Source organism: Manis pentadactyla, chromosome 17 (assembly GCF_030020395.1).
Source record: "Manis pentadactyla isolate mManPen7 chromosome 17, mManPen7.hap1, whole genome shotgun sequence".
NCBI lineage: Eukaryota > Metazoa > Chordata > Mammalia > Pholidota > Manidae > Manis > Manis pentadactyla.
Genome location: NC_080035.1, coordinates 11010048 through 11029646, shown reverse-complemented (window position 1 = coordinate 11029646; position 19599 = coordinate 11010048). Strand labels below are relative to the sequence as shown.

The window sequence follows — 19599 nt, the reverse complement described above, 5'->3', positions numbered from 1 at the left end:
CTGGTTCTTAAGGATACTTGACTATGCCAAAAAAGGTGCTCTTTATGGTTGTTTTCTCTCAACCTTTTTCTTTTTTCTTTCCCTAAACGTTCCCCCCCCACCCCCAATACATCTCAGAGCCACAGCTGCTCAGCAGGCGCCCCCTGCAGGCGAAAGCTTCCATCCATGAGCGCACGGGGGAGGCGAGAGGCAGGGCGACCAAACTTGGTGCTGCAAAGCAGATCGTCCGTGACGTATGGACTTTTATTCTCCCAAACTAAAGCGAGCAGCCATTCGGCTTATACACTACGTGCAAGTGCGGTGACCCAGCCTGTGTACGCAGGAAATGCCCCTTCTTGTCACAGTCCCCAGAAGAGCATGGACAAGGAGATGGGTAATGTTGATGAGCTACTTGGGTTTTGTTTCGCTTTTTAATGTGGACAAGTTCGAGTGCATTCTGCTAGGAAAGGCAGTACAGGAGAGCTTAGGAAGATGGAGGCGTCCCCCGGGCAGTATTTGCCTTCTGCTGAAAAGCAGTGGCGCGGAGCAAGCTGGGGGCCCTAGACGTCCTCGCTGTCCCAGCCGTGTCCCCGAAATGTCCTTTCAGGGTGAGATCCTCCCGGGGAATGCTCGGTCTTCTCCGGCAGTGCGCCCGGCGCGGACCCCTCCCCTCCGCCTTCCGCAGCCGCGCGCCGGGGCCTGGCGTCCCGGGACGGGGAGCGGACAAAGGCTTGGGGCGCAGGGCGCGGGGCTCTGGCTGAGGCGCTTTCGCGGGGTGCCCAGGCTTCTCCCGCGGACAGGAATCTTACTTCCTCTCACAGCGCTGCGGATGTCGCTCTCAACACCAATCTTTGGGTTTTCTCTAGGGTGATCTGGAGTGGGACCCACACCACAAGTCACTCAAAAAATCTGTGTGTTCGTTGTATGTTTCCCAGCAGATCTGACACTACACCAGAAAAGCTGACAGGTAAACGCCTTTAAATATCACCGTAACAGTATTTTCCAGACAAACGTCTTGAACCGTGCGTCACCTAGGGGCAAGCAGCAGTGAGCAGGCAAGTGGTGTTTGAAGTTGGGGACAGGGGTGAGTTTAAGAACACCCAATGTACAGAAATGTGGCATTTCCTCTTTCCAGACAGTTTTGCTTAATGTCAACACTCTTGTTAGATGTTACTCCCATATTTTCTGATTGACTGCTTGTGTTGTCCTTTATTAAGCAAATATTAAGTGCCCACCATGAAGTGCCCACCGGAGAGTACTCTCGACACTAAAGCTGAAACAAAGCCCATGTCCCTGCTTTCGTGGAACTTACATTCTAATGGGGGCCGAAAGGAGATAAACAGCAGGTGGATTTACAGCGTATCAGGAGGTAATGCTGTGCCAGGGAGGATAAGGGTACAGAGTGATGGGGCTGCCATGACAGATGGTTGGCTAGGAAAGCCCTTTCTAGTAGGAGAACAGACCTTAAGAGATGAGAGTGTAAGCAGGGAACACTCAGGGGAAGAGCGCGCAGAAAGCCGGGATGGCGCTGGGAAGTCTGAGGGGCACCGGGGCTGGAGACTGGATCACACAACGCCTCCTCTGACAGAGTAAGGTCCAGGGATCTACTCTCGGCGAGGTGGGAGCCTGTGGGTGAGTAACGTGGTGTCACTTGGGTGGACACCTGCCAAGTGGAGAATAGATGAGTCCAGGGCGTAGCAGCTAGACAACCCGTGTGGAGTCCAGGGGAAAGGTGGCAGTGGGTTGGCCCCAGGTGTTTACTGTGAAGGTGGTGAGAACTGGTCCTTGCCTGGATATGTCTTGAAGAAAGATCCAGGTTTCTAAAGCCAATTTAATTGGGGATGCCCTATTTACAGAAATAAACATAAAATTATGACTCCAAAGTTAGGTATGAAAGTGAATATTTGAAAGGGTTCTTAACTTGGGATCTGGACACCCTTTCCCACTTCCTATGGATAAAATTCAGGTGGTGTGCACTTGGGTAGAAAAAAAAGACAGCTTTATTTTCATTGACCTCTTAACTGAACATACATGTAAATGACTGCAACCTTGTAAATTAGATCCCACTATATGCAAACTGTTACGTATCCCCAAGTTAACTTCCTTTTAGATTCTAAAGATGTCTGTAAGCCACTTCACTGTCGCCCAGTCCTAGACAGAATGACAGAGAAGAAATCAAAGTAGAAAGAGAAGGCTTAACTGATTACAAATACAACATCATGTTTTTGCAAATTTTACAAAGACCTTCGGGCCTTGGAAAGGGATTATGCAAGACAAGATTCCTAGCTTTTCTTGAAAAACCAGAAGACCTGCCAATGTTGGGCTCTCAACCCCTTAGGAGCACAGTCCACTGGAGCTAGGTGGCCAGGGCATGTGCTGCCCTCATTGAGCCTGCTTCCCTCAGACGCATGACTTGTCGACACCTGTAGCTCTCTGAGTTTGTAACCCTGCACATCACCAAACCTGAGTGTAGCCTGCTTAATTCTGGCCCAAGGACAGACTTTGACAGTGCCTTTAAATGAAGGTTGTCCAGCCCTGACTGAGGTTAGAATAGATAGAGCAGATTAACCAAAGTCGTTAATCTACCGAAAATGTCTCTCTTGATTTAAGTTGGAGAAGAACCCAGAATTCTCCATTATAATGGAACACGATGTGCTGAGTGTATAGAAAGAGCCGTTTAATCAGATCTCACAGGTGCACATCAAGGGCGGAGTGAGTTATCCTGCTGAGGAAGAGGAGGGAGCACTTGAAGAGAAAGCAGCCTTTCTCTGGATCTCTCAAGGTCAGTGGGCTCAGCCAAGTAGAGGATGGAAGGGGGAGCGCTCCCGGAGGCAGAATGGCAGAACAGGAAGGGGAGGGATGCGGGCAAGTGGGGAGTGTTGGGGGCTGCGTGGGCTCTAGTGAGGGGAAGCTGACACGCAGCAACTCGGCCGAGGTGGGCTGAGGTGGTGAAGGACTGGACTGAGGAAGGTCAACATTTCGTTTAAGCTATTGGAAACCACCAAGGACTAAAATCTTAATGCTTCATAATTCGTTGACGTGTTAACCTACTACTAGTGCTCATATTTTTTTATGGCTCTTTTCAGTTTATTGAATGAAGAACTTACACTAGTCCAAGCTAAAAGCAGACCCCAAATGGTTACATTATACAAGCTGTGAGGTCTTTAAACTTGTGACAAGAGACAAAAGGGAAATTCTACTCACTACAAGCTTCACTGAGCCAAAAGCACTTACATACCCATGAACTTTCAGCTAGTCATCCTTAGCCCGTCCAGTCTCTCCCAGGAACTGGCATATGTTCTTGTGCTGGGCACCCTGTGACTGAATCACGTCTCCATATTCTGGACGCTCAATTACAGTCCCACTGCGGGCAAACTTTTTCTTAAACACCTTCACTAGCTTTATTGTAATCATCAGTGATCCCTTGGACAATAGTAAGGGCTATCCTGCCATTTCTCCATTAAATTCCTATACGGATATAATCTTCAGTGCCAGAAGGAAGCAGATAATCTTCCTGTAAAGGGGTTGAAAGAGAGGAGGTTCTGGATAGTGGACATATCATGATAAGACTCCTTTTCCTGGGTGGAAACTTCCTATGGAAGGTGGTGGTAGAAGGCGGGTCAGGGGCATGGAATGTGGGGAAGTGGAGGGGGCGGTCCAAGGGGGAAGTGCTAGTCCTGGGCGGTGGCTCAGTGGCTGGAGAGTGCAGGTACTATCTGTCAATATAGGAAGATGTTACAGACTCATTGGCTTTATTCTCCATGCTGTACTACCATCCCCATGACCAGCTTAAATTATGATTGAGAATTTGTGTGCCCCTTTACCCTCTTCCCACTCCATTCACCCCAACCCCTTCCTCATGGGAACCACCAGTCCTTTCTCAGTGTCTAAGAGTTTATTGCTATTTTGTTCATTTTGTTTTGTTTTTATATTCCACAAGTAAGTTAAATCATACAGTATTTCTCTTTCTCTGCCTGGCTTATTTCACCGAGCATAATACCCTTTAGATCCATCCATGTTGTTGCAAGTGGCAGAATTTCTCTTCTTTTTATGACTTGAACAATATTCCATTGTGTATATGTACCACCTCTTCTTCATCCACTCATCTACTGATGGACACTTAGGTTGCTTCCATATCTTGGCTATTGCAAACAGTGCAGAGATAAACATAGGGGTGCATATATGTTTTCAAATCAGGGATTTTGTTTTCTTTGGGTAAATTCCTAGGAGTGGAATTACTGAGTCAAATGGTATTTCTGTTTTCAGTTTTTTGAGGAACCTCCATACTGCTTTCCACAGAAGTTGCCATAGGTTGCCGTTTTGTTCTGCTGATGGTGCCCTTTGCTGTACAGATGCTTTTTAGTTTAATGTAGTCCCACTTGTTCATTTTTCATTTTGTTTTCCTTGCCCAAGGAGATGTGTCCTGGAAAAAATTGCTCATGCTTATGTTCAAGAGAGTTTTGCTTGTGTTTTCATCTAAGAGTTTTATGGTTTCATGTCTTACATTTAGGTTTTTGATCCATTTCAAGTTTACTTTTCTGTGTGGAGTTAGACAGTAATCCAGTTTCATTCTCTTGCATGTAGCTGTCCAATTTTCCCAATACCAGTTATTGAAGAGGCTGTCTTTTCCCCTTTGTATATTCATGGCTCCTTTATCATATATTCATTGACCATATATGCATGGGTTTATATCTGGGCTTTATAGTCTGCTCTTGTGCCAGTACCATACTATTTTTCATTACTGGAGATTTGTACTATAGCTTGAAGTCAGGGAGCATAATAAATATCCCCAGCTTTGTTCTTTTTTCTCAGGATTGCATTATCTATTCAGGGTCTTTTGTGGTTCCATATGAATTTTAGGATTATTTATGCTGGCTCATTAAAAAATGCTGTTGGAGCAAAAATGAACAAGTGGGACTATATTAAGCTGAAGAGCTTCTGTACAGCAAAAGACACCATCAATAGAACAAAAAGGAACCCTACAGTTTGGGAGAATATATTTGAAAATGACACATCCGATAAAGGCTTGATGTCCAAAATATATAAAGAGCTCACACGCCTCAACAAACAAAAATCAAATAATCCAATTAAAAAATGGGCAGAGGAACTGAACAGACAGTTCTCCAAAAAAGAAATACAGATGGACAACAGACACATGAAAAGATGCTCCACATCACTAATTATCAGAGAAATGCAAATTAAAACTACAATGAGGTATCACCTCACACCAGTAAGGATCACCACCATCCAAAAGACAGAGAACAACAAATGTTGGTGAGGCTGTGGAGAAAGGGGAACCCTCCTACACAGTTGGTGGGAATGTAAACTAGTTCAACCATTGTGGAAAGCAGTATAGAGGTTCATCAAAATGCTCAAAACAGACTTACCATTTGACCCAGGAATTCCACTCCTAGGAATTTACCCTAAGAATGCAGCAATCAAGTTTGAGAAAGACAGATGCACCCCTATGTTTATCACAGCACTATTTAAAATAGCCAAGAATTGGAAACAACCTAAATGTGCATTGGTAGATGAATGGATAAAGAAGATGTGGTACATATACACAATGGAATACTACTCAGCCATAAGAAGAGGGCAAATCCCACCATTTGCAGCAACATGGATGGAGCTGGAGGGTATTATGCTCAGTGAAATAAGCCAAGCGGAGAAAGAGAAATACCAAATGATTTCACTCATCTGTGGAGTATAAGAACAAAGGAAAAACTGAAGGAACAAAACAGCAGCGGAATCACAGAACCCAAGAATGGACTAACAGGTACCAAAGGGAAAGGGACTGGGGAGGATGGGTGGGTAGGGAGGGATAAGGGAGGGGAGGAAGAAGGGGGGTATTAAGATCAGCATGCATAGGGGGGGATGGGAGAAAGGGGAGGGCTGTACAACACAGAGAAGGCAAGTAGTGATTCTACAACATTTAGCTATGCTGATGGACAGTGACTGTAAAGGGGTTTATAGTGGGGACCTGGTATAGGGGAGAGCCTAGTAAACATAATATTCTTCATGTAAGTGTAGATTAAAGATAACAAAAAAAAAAAGAAAGAAAGAAAGAAAGAAAAGGGGGATTACTCCATGATAGGATAAAACTAACTGTAAATCAACGATTAATGCATGCTTTAAATATCCTTAATTTTGATCACTTAAAGGGTGTCAGATGATCGGCAATGGAGGTACACTTCTCTGATAATATTCCTTTCTCTTAAAAAAAAAAAAAAAAAGCAGTTCCTGTGTGGTGACCTCCAATGAGTTCTACACAGTGGTATAAAGGGCAGATCAAAGTGTGGGCAAAGGGTCTGTTTGTGTTTATACAGAGGATCAAAGCCTAATTGGGCTACCCAGAAAATGAACTAAGATACGATATGAAGAAGAACTTCCAACATCAGCACTCTCTGGAAGAGTCATGCCAGAAGATGATCATCAAAAAACCTCAACAAAGATCCAGGCACTGCTACAGCTGTAGATGCACTCATCCCACCAGCTCCTGGACTTGCCATGGGAATGAGGAAGGAGATATCTAAGCTGGCCTGTGCATACAGTAAAACAACAAATCTGACTGGATCTATACTGTTGGAACTCAACCAAGAATTAGGAGAAGTGCAAGTTGTAGCGCTCCAAAATCTTACAACTACAGACTATCTACTGTTAAAAAAACATATGGGATGTGAACAGTTCCCAGGAATGGGCTGTTTTAATTTGTCTGATTTCTCTCAGACTGTTCAAGTACAATTGGACAATATCCATCATATCATAGACAAATTTTCACAAATGCCTAGGATGCCTAACTGGTTTTCTTGACTTCACTTGAGATGGCTGGTAATTATAGATCTGCTTTGGTTATGTAACTGTATTCCTATTATGTTAATGTGTGTGTGCAATTTAATTAGTAGTTTAAAACCTATACATGCTTAAGTTACTCTACAAGAAGATATGTCAAAGAAATAATCAATTTTCCCATGTTTTCTTCCGTCTGCTACCTCTATAGCTTTTCTTCTTCCTTCCTAATTACAACCCTTAAATAGAATTCGTGCCTCATATCAAATTTACCAAGTATCACAATTCCTCCAAGTGGTAAAGATACCTCAAGACAAATGCTGGGCATAGAAGCCACAGGGCATAAATCTGCAAAGAAGTAAAAAGCTAACCTTTTCAAACAATATGGCTTCTCTCTCACTTACCAACTTTACATTTCCCTGTATGGCCCCGGAAGATGACTGGTTAGCCAGAGACGGGTAAGATTCCTCAAGGGAGGAACAACCTAAGACAGGCACAGTCGCAGGGGGGCCATCAGGTGAGAGGTTGGGGATCAACAGAGGTGAGGCTTAGAACCTCACCCCCCCTGTTTTGAGAGAAATCTTCTGCATACGTGGATGTTTTATTGCCCTTGTCTAGCTTGGATTAACACATAGTCTACAGGCACACACCTGATCATCTACATTTACTCTCTTACAACACTAAACTAAGTTTTCTACCTTTATCTTACATCTACCTACCACTTCAGCATTTTATTAAAAATAATAATAATAATAATAATAAAGGGAGAAATGTGGGATCCACATATAAATCAAGTATAAAAATCAAACGAATATTCATATTTGACCTGATTGTTTATAGTTCATAATGCGTTTTCAAAACCGAAAGTTTCTGTGATGGCTGCCCTTGTACTGTTCACCATGTAAGAACTTATTCACTGTGTAAGAATTTGTTCATTATACTTCAGAAGATTGGAGACTGATGAGAATTAGGCTTGGGGTGGATTAATGATTGTGCATTGAGCATTGACTCCCCTATACAGAATTCTATTGTTGTTAACAACCATTTCATCAATAAATATGAGAGATGCCCTCTCAAAAATAAATAAATAAATAAATAAATAAAATAAAATAAAATAAAATTTGCCATTAAAAAAAAAACAAAAAAAAATGCTGTTGGTATTTTTATAGGGATTGCATTGAATCTGTAAATTGCTTTGGGCAGGATGGCCATTTGGACAATATTAATTCTTCCTATCCATGAGCATGGGATAGACTTCCATTTATTTGTGTCTTACTTAATTTCTCACAAGTGTTTTATAGTTTTCAGAGTACAGGTTTTTCACCTCTTTGGTTGGCTTTATGCCTAGGTATTTTATTCTTTTTGATGCAATTGTAAATGGAATTATTTCCCTGATTTCTCTTTCTGCTAGTTTGTTGTTAGTGTATAGGAACACAGCAGATTTCTGTGTATTAATTTTGTATCCTGCAACTCTGCTGAATCAAATTATTAGTTCTAATAGTTTTTTGGTGGAGTCTTTACAGTTTTCTATATATTATCTCATGTCATCTGTAAATAGTGATAGTTTACTTCTTCCTTACCAATTTGGATGCCTTTCATCTCTATCTTGTCTGATTGCTCTGGCTAGAACTTCCAATACTATGTTGAATAAAAGTGGAGAGAGTGGGCATTCTTGTCTTGTTCCTCATCTTAAAGGAAAAGTTTTCAGCTTTTCACTATTAAGCATGATGTTAGCTGTGGGTTTGTTGTCTATGGCATTTATTTTGTTTTGTTTTATTTTGTTTAGGTACATCTCATTTTGATGAGAGTTTTTGTCATGAATTGATGTGGAATTTTGTCAAATGTTTTTTTGGCATTTATTGAGATGATCATATCTTTTTTATCCATCTTTTTGTTAAAGTACTGTATGGTGTTGATTGATTTACAAATATTGTTCCATCCTTGCATCCCTGAAATAAATCCCATTTGATCATGGTGGATGATCCTTTTTATGTATTTTTGAATTCTGTTTGCTAATATTTTGTTGAGGATTTTTGCATCTATGTTCATCAGGGATATTGGCCCAAAATTTTCTTTTTTTGTGGTATCTTTGATTTTGTTATTAGAGTAATTCTGGCCTCATAGAAAGAGTTTGGAAGAATTCCCTCCTCTTCTACTTTTTGGAATACTTTAAGAAAGATGGGTATTAGCTCTTCTTTAAATATTTGGTATAATTCAGCTGGGAAGCCATCTGGTATGGTCCTGCACTTTTGTTTTTGGGGAGTTTTTTGACTAGCAATTCAGTTTCACTGCTGGTAATTAGTCTGTTCAGATTTTGTTTTTTCCTGGGTCAATCTTGGGAGATTGTATTTTTCTAGGAATTTTTCCATTTCTTCTAGATTGTCCAGTTTATTTGGACTGTTCTATTTTGTTTTCATTTGTCTCCATGTATTGCTTGATTTGTTCATTGATCCATTGATTATTTAGAAGCATGTTGTTTATACTCCCTGTGTTTGTGGGCTTCTTTTCTTTGTATAATTTTTTTCCAGTTTCATACCATTGTGGTCTGAGAAGTTGATTGATACAACTTCAATCTTTCTTAATTAATTGAGAGTCTTTTTGTGGCCTAGTATGTGATCTATTCTGGACAGTGTTCCATGTACACTTGAGAAATATGTGTATTATGCTGCTTTTGGGTGGAAAGGTCTATAGATATGTTAAGTCCACCTGATCTAATGTGTTGTTCAGTACCTTTGTTCCCTTATTATTTTCTGTCTGGTTGATCTGCCAGATTAATGTGAGTGGAGTGTTCAAGTCTCCTACAATGAATGAGTTGCAGTCTACTTTCCCCTATAATTCTGTTAGTATTTGTTTTATATATTTAGGTGCTCCTATTTGGGGTGCACAAATATTTGTAATGGTTATATCCTCTTGTTGCACTGACCTTTATCATTATGTAATGTCCTCCTTGTCTCTTGTTACTTTCTTTGCTTTGAAGTCTATTTTTTCTGATATAAGTACTGCCAGTCCTGCTTTGTTCCCCCTATTATTTGCATGAAATATCTTTATCCATCCCTTCACTTTCAGTTTGTATATATCTTTGGGTCTGAAATGAGTCTGTTGTAGGCAACATATACATGGGTCTTCTTTCTTTATCCATTCTGCCACTCTGCGTCTTTTGATTGTGCATTCATTCCATTTACATTTAAGGTATTATAGGTAGATATGTACTTACTGCCATTTTATTAATTGTTTTCTGGTTGTTTTTATAGTTCCTCTCTGTTCCTTTCTTCCTCTTGTATATTTTTCTCTTCTTATTTGATGGTTTTCTTTAGTATTGTGGTTGGATTTCTCCTTTTTAATTTTTTGTGTAACTATTACAAGCTTTAGGTTTGGGTTGCCATAAGGTTCATGGGTAGCTTCCTAACTATAGAGCAATCTATGTTAAGTTGATGAATGCTCTATTTCAAACACAATCTAACTGTACTTTTTTCTTCTTCATCCTCCACACTTTATGTATTAGATATCATAATCTGCATTTTTCTGTGTGTGTATACCTTCACTGATTTTGTGTATAGTTGGTTTTACTACTTTTGTTTAGTTTTACTTTTATACTTGCTTGGTAAGTAATTCATCTACTTTTTTACTGTGGATTTATTTTCACTGCTGAAAACTGAAAACGGTTTAGGCTTAAGAACATTTTCATCTACAGAAGTCCCATTAACATATCCTATAATGCCAGTTTAGTGGTTATAAATTCCTTTAACCTTCGTTTATCTGGGAAATATTTAATCTCTGCTTCAAATTTGAATGATAATCTTGATAGGTAGAGGATTCTTGGTTGAAAGTCCTTCTGTTTCAAAGCAAAAATGAACACATGTGACTACATCAAACTAAAAAAGCTTCTGTATGGCAAAAGACACCATCAACAGAACAAAAAGGCATCTTACAGTATGGGAGAATATATTTGTAAATGACATATCTGACAAAGGGTTAACATCCAAAATATATAAAGAACTCACATGTCTCAATACCCAAAATGCAAATAACCTGATTAAAAAATGGGTGGAGGATATGAAGAGACAATTCCCCAATGAAGAAATTCAGATGGCCAACAGACACATGAAAAGATGCTCCACATCACTAATCATCAGGGAAATGCAAATTAAAACCACAATGAGATATCACCTCACACCAGTAAGGATCACCAGCATCAAAAAGACTAAGAACAACAAATGCTGGTGAGGATGTGGAGAAAGGGAAACCCTCCTACACTGCTGGTGGGAATGTAAGCTAGTTCAACCATTGTGGAAAGGAATATGGAGGTTCCTCAAAAAATTAAAAGTAGAAATACCATTTGACCTGGGAATCCCACTCCTTGGAATTTACCCAAAGAATACAAGTTCTCAGATTCAAAAAGACATATGCACCCGTATGTTTACTGCAACACTATTTACAATAGCCAAGATATGGAAGCAACCTAAGTGCCCATCAGTAGATGAATGGCTAAAGAAGATGTGGTACATATACACAATGGAATACTATTCAGCCATAAGAAAGAAACAAATCCTACCATTTGCAACAACATGGATGGAGCTGGAGGATATTATGCTCAGTGAAATAAGCCAGGCTGAGAAAGACGAGTGCCAAATGATTTCCTCATTTGTGGAGTATAACAACAAAGCAAAACTGAAGGAACAAAATAGCAACAGACTCACAGACTCCAAGAAGGGACTAGTGGTTACCAAAGGGGAGGGGTGTGGGAGGGTGGGTGTGGAGGGAGGGAGAAGGGGATTTAGGGGTATTATGATAAGTGCACATGGTGTGAGGGGTCATGGAGAAGACACTGTAGCACAGAGAAGGCAAATAGTGAATCTGTGCCATCTTACTACACTGATGGATGGTGACTGCAATAGGGTATGGGTGGGGACTTGATTATATGGGTAAATGTAGTAACCACAATATTTTTTCATGTGCAACCTTCATAACAGTATATATCAATAATACCTTAATTTAAAAAAGCTTCTGTTTCAATACACTAAATATTTCATGCCACTCCCTTCTGTCCTGTAAAGTTTCTACTGAGAAGTCTGCTGGTACCTTAATGGAGTTTCCCATATAAATAACCTTTTTTTCTCTGGCTGCTTTCAATACCCTCTCTTTGTTCTTGATATTTGTCATTTTAATTATTATACATCTTGGTATTGTCTTCCTGGGGTTCATTTTGTTAGGGGCTCTCTGTGCTTCCAGGTCCTGGGTGTTTAGTTCCTTCCCCAGATTGGGGAAGTTTTCAACAATTATTTCCTAAAAGAGGCTTTCTATCCCTTTGTCTCTCTCTCCTCCTTCTGGTACCCCTATTATGTGAATATCATTTGGCATTGTCACACAGCTCCCTTAGCATTCTTTTATTTCTAGATATTCTTTTTTCTCTGTTCCTCAGCTTCATTGTTTTCCTGTTCTCTAATTTCCATCTCATTGATTGTCTCCTCTAATTGCAGCAGTCTATTATTTGTTCTTTCCATTGCTTATTTCATTTCAGCTACTATATTCTTCAACTCTGAGTGGCTCTTTTTCAACTCTTCGCTGTTGAAGTCCCCCCTGAGATCTTTAATACTTTTTCACAGATCAGTGAGTATATTATGATTATTACTTTGAAATCCTTATCAAGATTGGTGATTTCTGTTTCATTTAGCCCTCTTTCCTGTGTCTCATCTTGTAGTTTTGTTTGGAACATATTCCTTTGCCTCCTCATTTTGTCAGCTTTTCTATGTTTCTACCTTTCTATTAGATGGATCTTCTATGCTTCCTGGTCTAGAGAGTAATGGCTTTGTGAAGAAGGTAGCCTGTGTTGCCCAGAAGCTCAAGACTCCTCTCCAGTGCCTGGTTCTTCTTTGTCACAGAGCCCCAGTTGCTGTTGGTGGGCTATGGGTGGGGCTGTGTGTTGGGAGCTGGTCTGAACCGCCAGCCTGATGACACAGTCCGGGCAGTCGGAGGGAAGGGACTGCACAGCGGCCTTCCCAGAGGAGCAACCCCGATATCCCTCCTGCTCAAAATGTCTCTCCTAATAAATTTGCTTATTTCGGTTTCAATTCAAGCTGCCCCTTCAGGGAAGAGGCCATATCCAATTCTCCCTGAAAATTTTAGGTACTGGCCCTAAAGGAAATTGGATAAAACTGCTACTGTTCTTGTGACTACCCCCGATGATGGGAAAGTGAGACCCCATGAGTACTGGACCCAAGTTTATGGGAAAAAAGATATGGAAAGTTTACCTGGGTTGAGGTTCCTTCCCCCACCCCTACATGGCTTCCAAATGGCATATTCAATGATTAATGGCAACAGGTGGGTACAGAGAACAAATGATATTCTTTGGCTAGCCTGCCCAAGAACAACCTGGCAAACTATAAAACAAATGAGAACAGGACATTACCCAACACCACATCAGAAAAATCTCCACTGTAAGTCTTACTGAAAATGGGTCTAAGGCACAGTCCATAAAATTTGTCCCTGCCTGCCAAAAAGTCGTCGTGTCCTTTTAGAGAGAGCCTCTTTCTTTCCTACCGGAGATGAAGAACAGGAGATTAGCTATGAAAGAATGAAGGCCCTACATAAAAATAATAGAATAGTGAACTTTAGATAGTCATCTGTAAAGAAACCAAGAGTCTGGCACCTACCTAACCTTTGTAAGATTTTTCTGGCCACAATAACTAAGAACAAAGCTTACTTAGAAACAAGTTAACTGCTAAGACCTGCCAAATGACTTAATCTTATTCTCCAAACTCATGTAACCATGCTGTGTGTCAATTAAATGATTAATATCAGTACTTTACTTTATGTAATCAAAGAGTATATAATCAAGCTGCTACTTTTCATTAAAGCCCAGGCTCAGCTTTTGCTAGTGTCTGTGTCCTCATTTATTTTGGTTAGTCACCGAGGCCGTCCATCCTTCAGGGACTCGACTCGCTGGAGCTGGACTCCGGCAGCTGCCTTTCTCTCTGTCTGCCAGCAGTGGTCTACCTCAGTCCATGGTCGATAGTAGTTTTCCTCAGCCTACCCTGCATGGACAGAGCAGCAGTGCTTCTGCTGGGATCGTTGTGGGCAGGGCCATCCTCCACCTGCCCTGTAGCAATGGCATGGCTGCTGAGTCAATAGGATGAGCAGGGCAGTCACAAGGCTCCAGGGAAGTCACACAGCAACAGGATGCACAGCACCGGGTTAGGCCACCTGAGAGGAGGAAGGAGCACTTGGGAGCTGGCTCCTGCAGGTGCCTTCCTAGGTGAGCTGAGACAGGACTGAGAAAGTCTCCCTCTGCCTGCTAGGCAGCCAAGACACTGCTGGGCTTGGCAGGAGGGAAGTTGTAGAGGGGAGCTCTTTGGGGCTGAGCTGCCAGCAAGGGGTATGGAGCATTTAGGGCTACCAATAGTGCCCGACCTGTTGGGCCAGGTAGGGATGAGGAAGTATTGTCCACCTTCCCTTTCTCCTGTGGAGAGAGCGCCATCCAACCCCTGCCCCTCTGACAACCCCTCCCACTGCTGGCAAGTCTTTCAAACCTTTGTTGAGTTCAGTGAGACCCATGGCACATGCTTGTCCTCCACGAGTGGCAGAAATCTCAGCCTCCCAGAGGGCTCCAACTCTCCCTCATGTCCAGCCCTACTAATCATCAGAACCCAATGCAATGTGGACTCATGTTCCCAGAGCAGCTCTCCAGGGCCAGGTGTACAGAGTTTCTGAGGGCCTATCCCCTCCCCACTCTGTTCCTCTTCCTCTCACCTATGTGCTTAGATGGGGGAAGGCTTGGGTCCCAAATGACTGTGGCTCTGACACTTTACCCTTCTCTGTGTGTTTTCTTCATCAGGTGTATGTGGTCCGTTCTGCAGTCTTCAGGACATTTTCAGGGTTAGTTGTATTCTTTGTAACACACCATAGTTACTTCTTTGGTGTGTCTGTGGGAGGAGGTTTCTGCATTGCCTTTCAACTCTGCCATCTTTCCCCCTTCTCCAAGGGAGACAAAGTTTTAGTCTTTTTTGGAATAAGTGGTCCCCAAGGAGCTATTGTAACCATATTTAACTTTCTGCTCTCCAAGTAGTTCTCCTCTTCCCTTTTCACAAACACTCTATAAGCTGACCCTTTCTATGCTTTACAAATTATGTTCCTGAATTTAACAAACATTTACCGAGTGCCTACCCTATGCAAAGAACTGAACTAGGCACTGTTTGGGGGGAGGACCTCCAAACTGGACCCTGCCATTAAGGATACTTAGGTTTACTAGAGGAGACAAGAACTCTTAAGATAAAAAGACTGGTATAGTTCTATTGGCTTTTCGAAAGGAAACAGTGACTTCTAACTGAGAGGACAGAGACCTTTTTGGAGTGGTATTTGAATGGAGATAAGGTAGATGGCGGCAATCTGGAAGGGATGTTTCAAGCCAAAGAATTAACATGAGGGAAGGGGCAGAGGCAGATTTTGGGACATGTCTAAGAAAAAGTAAACAGTTTGGCTCAAAGATGGTTAGGAGGAATGGGAGAAGTAGAAATAGTGTGGAAAATGTGTTTGAATTAAACATTTACCTATCACACAGCCCAACCATTCTACTCTTAGGTGTCTCCCAAGAGAATGAAAAACAAGTCTACTCACAAGCTAATACACAAATGTTCATAGCAGCCTTATTCACAATAACCACAAACTAGAAAGTTCAGCAGGATTCAACTAGAATCTCAGAATCAGTACAATGAATGAAACAAGAATGCAAGACTAATCTCTAATGACAAAAGCAGTGTGAATTTGGCCCTGGAACTGCAGCTAAATGGACTACAAAGGGATGCAAAGGAATCTCCTTCAGGAAAGGATATGCTTTGTATCATGACTGTGTCAGTGACTACACGGGCATACCCACTGATCAAAATTCATCAAAGTGTACACTTTAAATGGATACAGTTGATCATATATAAATTAAACCTTAGTAAAATTCCTTTTTTTAAAAGTATCTTTGGGACACATTGTGGAAGTTTTTGAAAGACAAGTCAAAGAGTTTTGCAAGTTTTTGAAAAGAGGGGGTGAAATATATGTAATTGTGGTGTGCAGAATTCAAAACTAGGTAAAGGTCAGGCCAGTATTGACTAGAGGAGTTACTTGACATGTGGTCCAGTCTGGGGAAGAAACTGATGTTAATAAAAGATCAACTGAGGCATATTTAGAAAGTTTGGAGTTCATTTGAGCAAAGAATGATTCAGTTTGTGCACCACCATACTGTAAGTGGCTAAAGGGTGGGGAAAAAGCAAGGACATTATTTGATCAGCTGTGACTTAAACAGTTCCATTCTTTGGGAAAGCCTACGTGGCTGTTTTTGATTGACTGTCCTTGGGCTTTGATCTTAACCTTGAGGCTTTTCCAGGCTTAGATTTTGGTTTGCTTATGTAGGCTACTAAGGCGTTAGAGCCACTTGTCTAATGATGTACCTGTCTAATTAATTAAACTTCATTTAGAAACCTTTTTAAAGCAATTTGACAGAATTATTTTTTTGTTGCATATAAAAATCCAGTAATCTAAAATAAATCTAATAAGCAATTGTTTAGAACTGTTTCTTGTTTTTGTATTTTTTTCTATGATACTGTGACTTATAAGGAATATGTATTTTGATCTTTATTCAGGATTCCCAGCACATAGCTCCTTAAACCTTTGTAAGTTCCTAAGTGATAAGAGCTATCAGGGCATCTTTTGTTCCCAGCTCTTCACATAGATCTGGAGGATAAAGGTGAAATGTGTGTTTTTTGTGTTCATATAAGAAGTCCCTTTCAACCACATCTAACTGTATGTTAATGAAGTGACTTTTGGAAAGTCCCAAAGAATAGGGGTAAGTGGTCGGGTGATCCAACCATGTGATTATGTGAACGTTGGAACTTTTAGCCCTGCCCCAGACCTCCAGGGAAGGGAGAGGAACTAGAAATTATATTCAATCACCAAGGACAAATGGTGTCATCAATCATGCCTCTAATGAAACCTCCATAAAAACCCAAAAGGATGGGGCTCAGAGAACTTCGTTTTGGAACTTAGCTATATACCTATGGCCTTAGTAGGCTATTACAGAAGCTCCGTATCCCTTCCCATATATCATGCCCTGTGTATCTCATCCATCCGGCTGTTCATGAGTTATATCCTTTTATAACAAACTGGTAATCTAGTAAGTAAAATGCTTTCCTGAGGTCTGTGAGATGCTCTAACAAATTAACCCAAGTAGTCGGGGGCACAGAAACACCTGATTTCTAGAAATATGGATGACCTGGACTTGTGATTGGTATCTAAAGTGAGGGGACAAAAGGGCATTCTTGAAGTACTGAGCCCTTAGCCTGTGGGATCTGACACTATCTTTGGGTAGACAGTGTCAGAATTGAGTTAAATTGTAGGATACACAGCTGGTGTCACCGAATTGCTTACTAAGTGGGAAAACCTACACACATTTGGTGACTGGAAGTGGCAGAAGTGAATAGAGTAATTAGAAGAGAGGAGATGCACAGTACTGTTTTTCCTTTAGATTTTCTATTCACTTTTCTAGTAATTCATGTATATTGCATTTTACAAAAGTTACCAGTCCACAACAGATTGGAAACTTAAAGAATGTCAGCCCTGTACAACAGAGAGTTTGGGCAGCAGAGTCAGAACACTGCAAGGCAAGATTTTTCTGCTAGTTTAGGCTACATATTGGCAAAAAAAGAACTAGTAAGCTAATTAAAAGTTGGCTATTAAGAAACTTGTGGTTTGCCCAAAGCATTGAAAAGTGGAAGAAGGGTGAGCAGTCAGCATAAGCAGGAATTAAAGTGGCAGCTGAATGACAGCACTATTGGTTTCAGACTGCTGCAGTGTTCCCAGAACTTTGTACTGTAAGATAAATTCTAACTGAAATAAGCAGACAACGAGAGGCAACAAAGGGCCAGGCCGTTAATTTGAGCGCATTTGAACCCAGGCGAGGTTCACCAGTCTGAAATACAGGCTGGAGAGGTCGCGTGCAACAAGACAGGCAAGGAGTTTTTAAAGAAGGTAGGGGGAGGCAGAGCTTAGATTTACAGCGGCGTGAGGATTGGCTAGCCTAACGTACATTTTTCAGGTTGGGAGGGGGCAGCAGCCGGGGACTTTGGCGCGTTATCAGTGTCTGATGTGCTCCCCCTTCCCTCTGGTGCCTCCAACCTTACATTCCAGCCTTTTGGTTATAATGGGCGCCGACTCAATCTGGCTACTTCTAGCTGAGGAGGGACAGCGTGGGTAGCATTGAGGCTGGTGGGAGGTCAGAGGTGGCTTGGAGGAAAGGGGTGAGTACTGATGAACCCACGTGGTCTTGTGCACTTCTACTGTCCGACCTCTCTATCGGTGGCTGGAGGTTTTAGCAGATATGTTGTCTTCGTCTCTCAGGACAGATATATCTAGAATGATCACTCAGGCTTTGCCCTGTGTAGTGCTGTAGTCCAGACGATGAGAGACAGACTGAGGCTTGATCGTAGCAGGCAGCCTGGATGAAAGAATGAAAATACAAGCATTGGGTGGGACAAGGGGGCATTTTTCTTAGGAGTGAGAAGTAAGGTAGGAGAGGTGTTTGGGGGAACTTGAGATAAGAGAGTATAAGAGTTAGGGATGACTGGGTGAAGAGGGACTATAGCTTCGTTGATTATCTGCAGGTCTTGAACAAGCTGGTAGGCTCCTGATGGCTTCTTGACTGGAAGGATTGGAGTGTTACAGGGAGAATTAGTTGGTACCAGAAGCCTTTGGGAATGAAGATGGTTAATGATAGGTAGGATGCCCTTGCGATGGGCTTGGGAAATAGGAAATTGGGGTCTAGAAGGAGAGGAGGATGGGTCTTTGAGGCGGATGAGGATTGGAGCATGATGGCTCGACACTACAGGAGTAGAGGTGTCTCAGACTATCGGGTTAATGCCGATCGATGGTACAGGAGGGTCTGTGGAGGCCTCAGGGCTACAACTTATATTGGCTAAGATGATGAGTGAGCTTGGTTGGGGATGGCTAAGAGGCAGGGAGATAGAGGTAGCAAGCTTGGAGAGGAGATCTCTCCCTAAGGGAAGGAACAGGATGGGATGACTAGAAATGAGTGGGTAAGAAGATGGCTCTCAAACGTGCAGGCTGCCGGACCTGTCTCTAGAGGCTTAGAGGGGGTTCCCATGACACTCACGACCAAGACCTGGGAAGGATGTAAACACCTGTGAAAGGAAGGTAAAACAGAGTAGGCAGCCTCCATGTCCACCAAAAAGGAGATGGACTTACCTGCTACCCACAGCGTGGCCCTGGACTTGGCAAGGGTGATAGGGGTGTTCGAGTCTAGGCATCTTCAGTCTTTGAGTAGGCCCAGCAGGTCCGGAGGGGAGTCCCTCAGGGGGGCCTGCCTCCTATGAGACTGTGTCATGAGAGGATGACCTTCCCCAAGTGGGCAGTCTACTTTCCAATGACCTCTCTTACCGCAAACTGGGCAGGGTTTAGTTGGCTTGTTGGTCTGGTTGGGGCATCTCTTTGCCCAGTGGTCTTCTTGGCCACACCAGAAGCAGGGTCCCAGAGGCTCACGAGCTCCAGACTGGTCTTTGGTGTGATGAGACCCCTGTCCTGCCGGCTGCAGGGCCGCCGCAAAGGCTCAGGTTTGGGACACTGTCCTCCTCTCATGTTCTTCATCACCAGTATTAAAGACTTTAAAGGCCATGGTTACCAGGTCACAGAGTGGAGTTTGGGGTCCCTCTTCTGCCTTTTTAAGTAACGTCTTATGTAACTAATACTTGTTGTGGTGAAATCTAGTTCTTTACTAGTTTAGGAGTAATAAAACAGTGACTATAAATGGCAAAAGACTTACAAATGACAATGGTTAAAGAT

The 19599-nt window shown here is 42.1% G+C and overlaps 1 protein-coding gene and 1 pseudogene across 1 annotated transcript in view; one reads left to right on the top strand and one right to left on the bottom strand.

Annotated features, from left to right (window-relative positions):
- Nucleotides 1-237: 237 nt before the first annotated feature.
- Nucleotides 238-19599, top strand: part of SLC25A30 (solute carrier family 25 member 30) — a 127659-nt gene continuing 108297 nt past the window's right edge. The window contains exon 1 of the mRNA XM_036889657.2: nt 238-373. The gene's annotated coding sequence lies outside the window, so the exon portion shown is untranslated. The remainder of the gene's footprint in view (nt 374-19599) is intronic.
- On the bottom strand, nt 2838-3801 carry LOC118914643 (eukaryotic translation initiation factor 1-like; annotated as a pseudogene).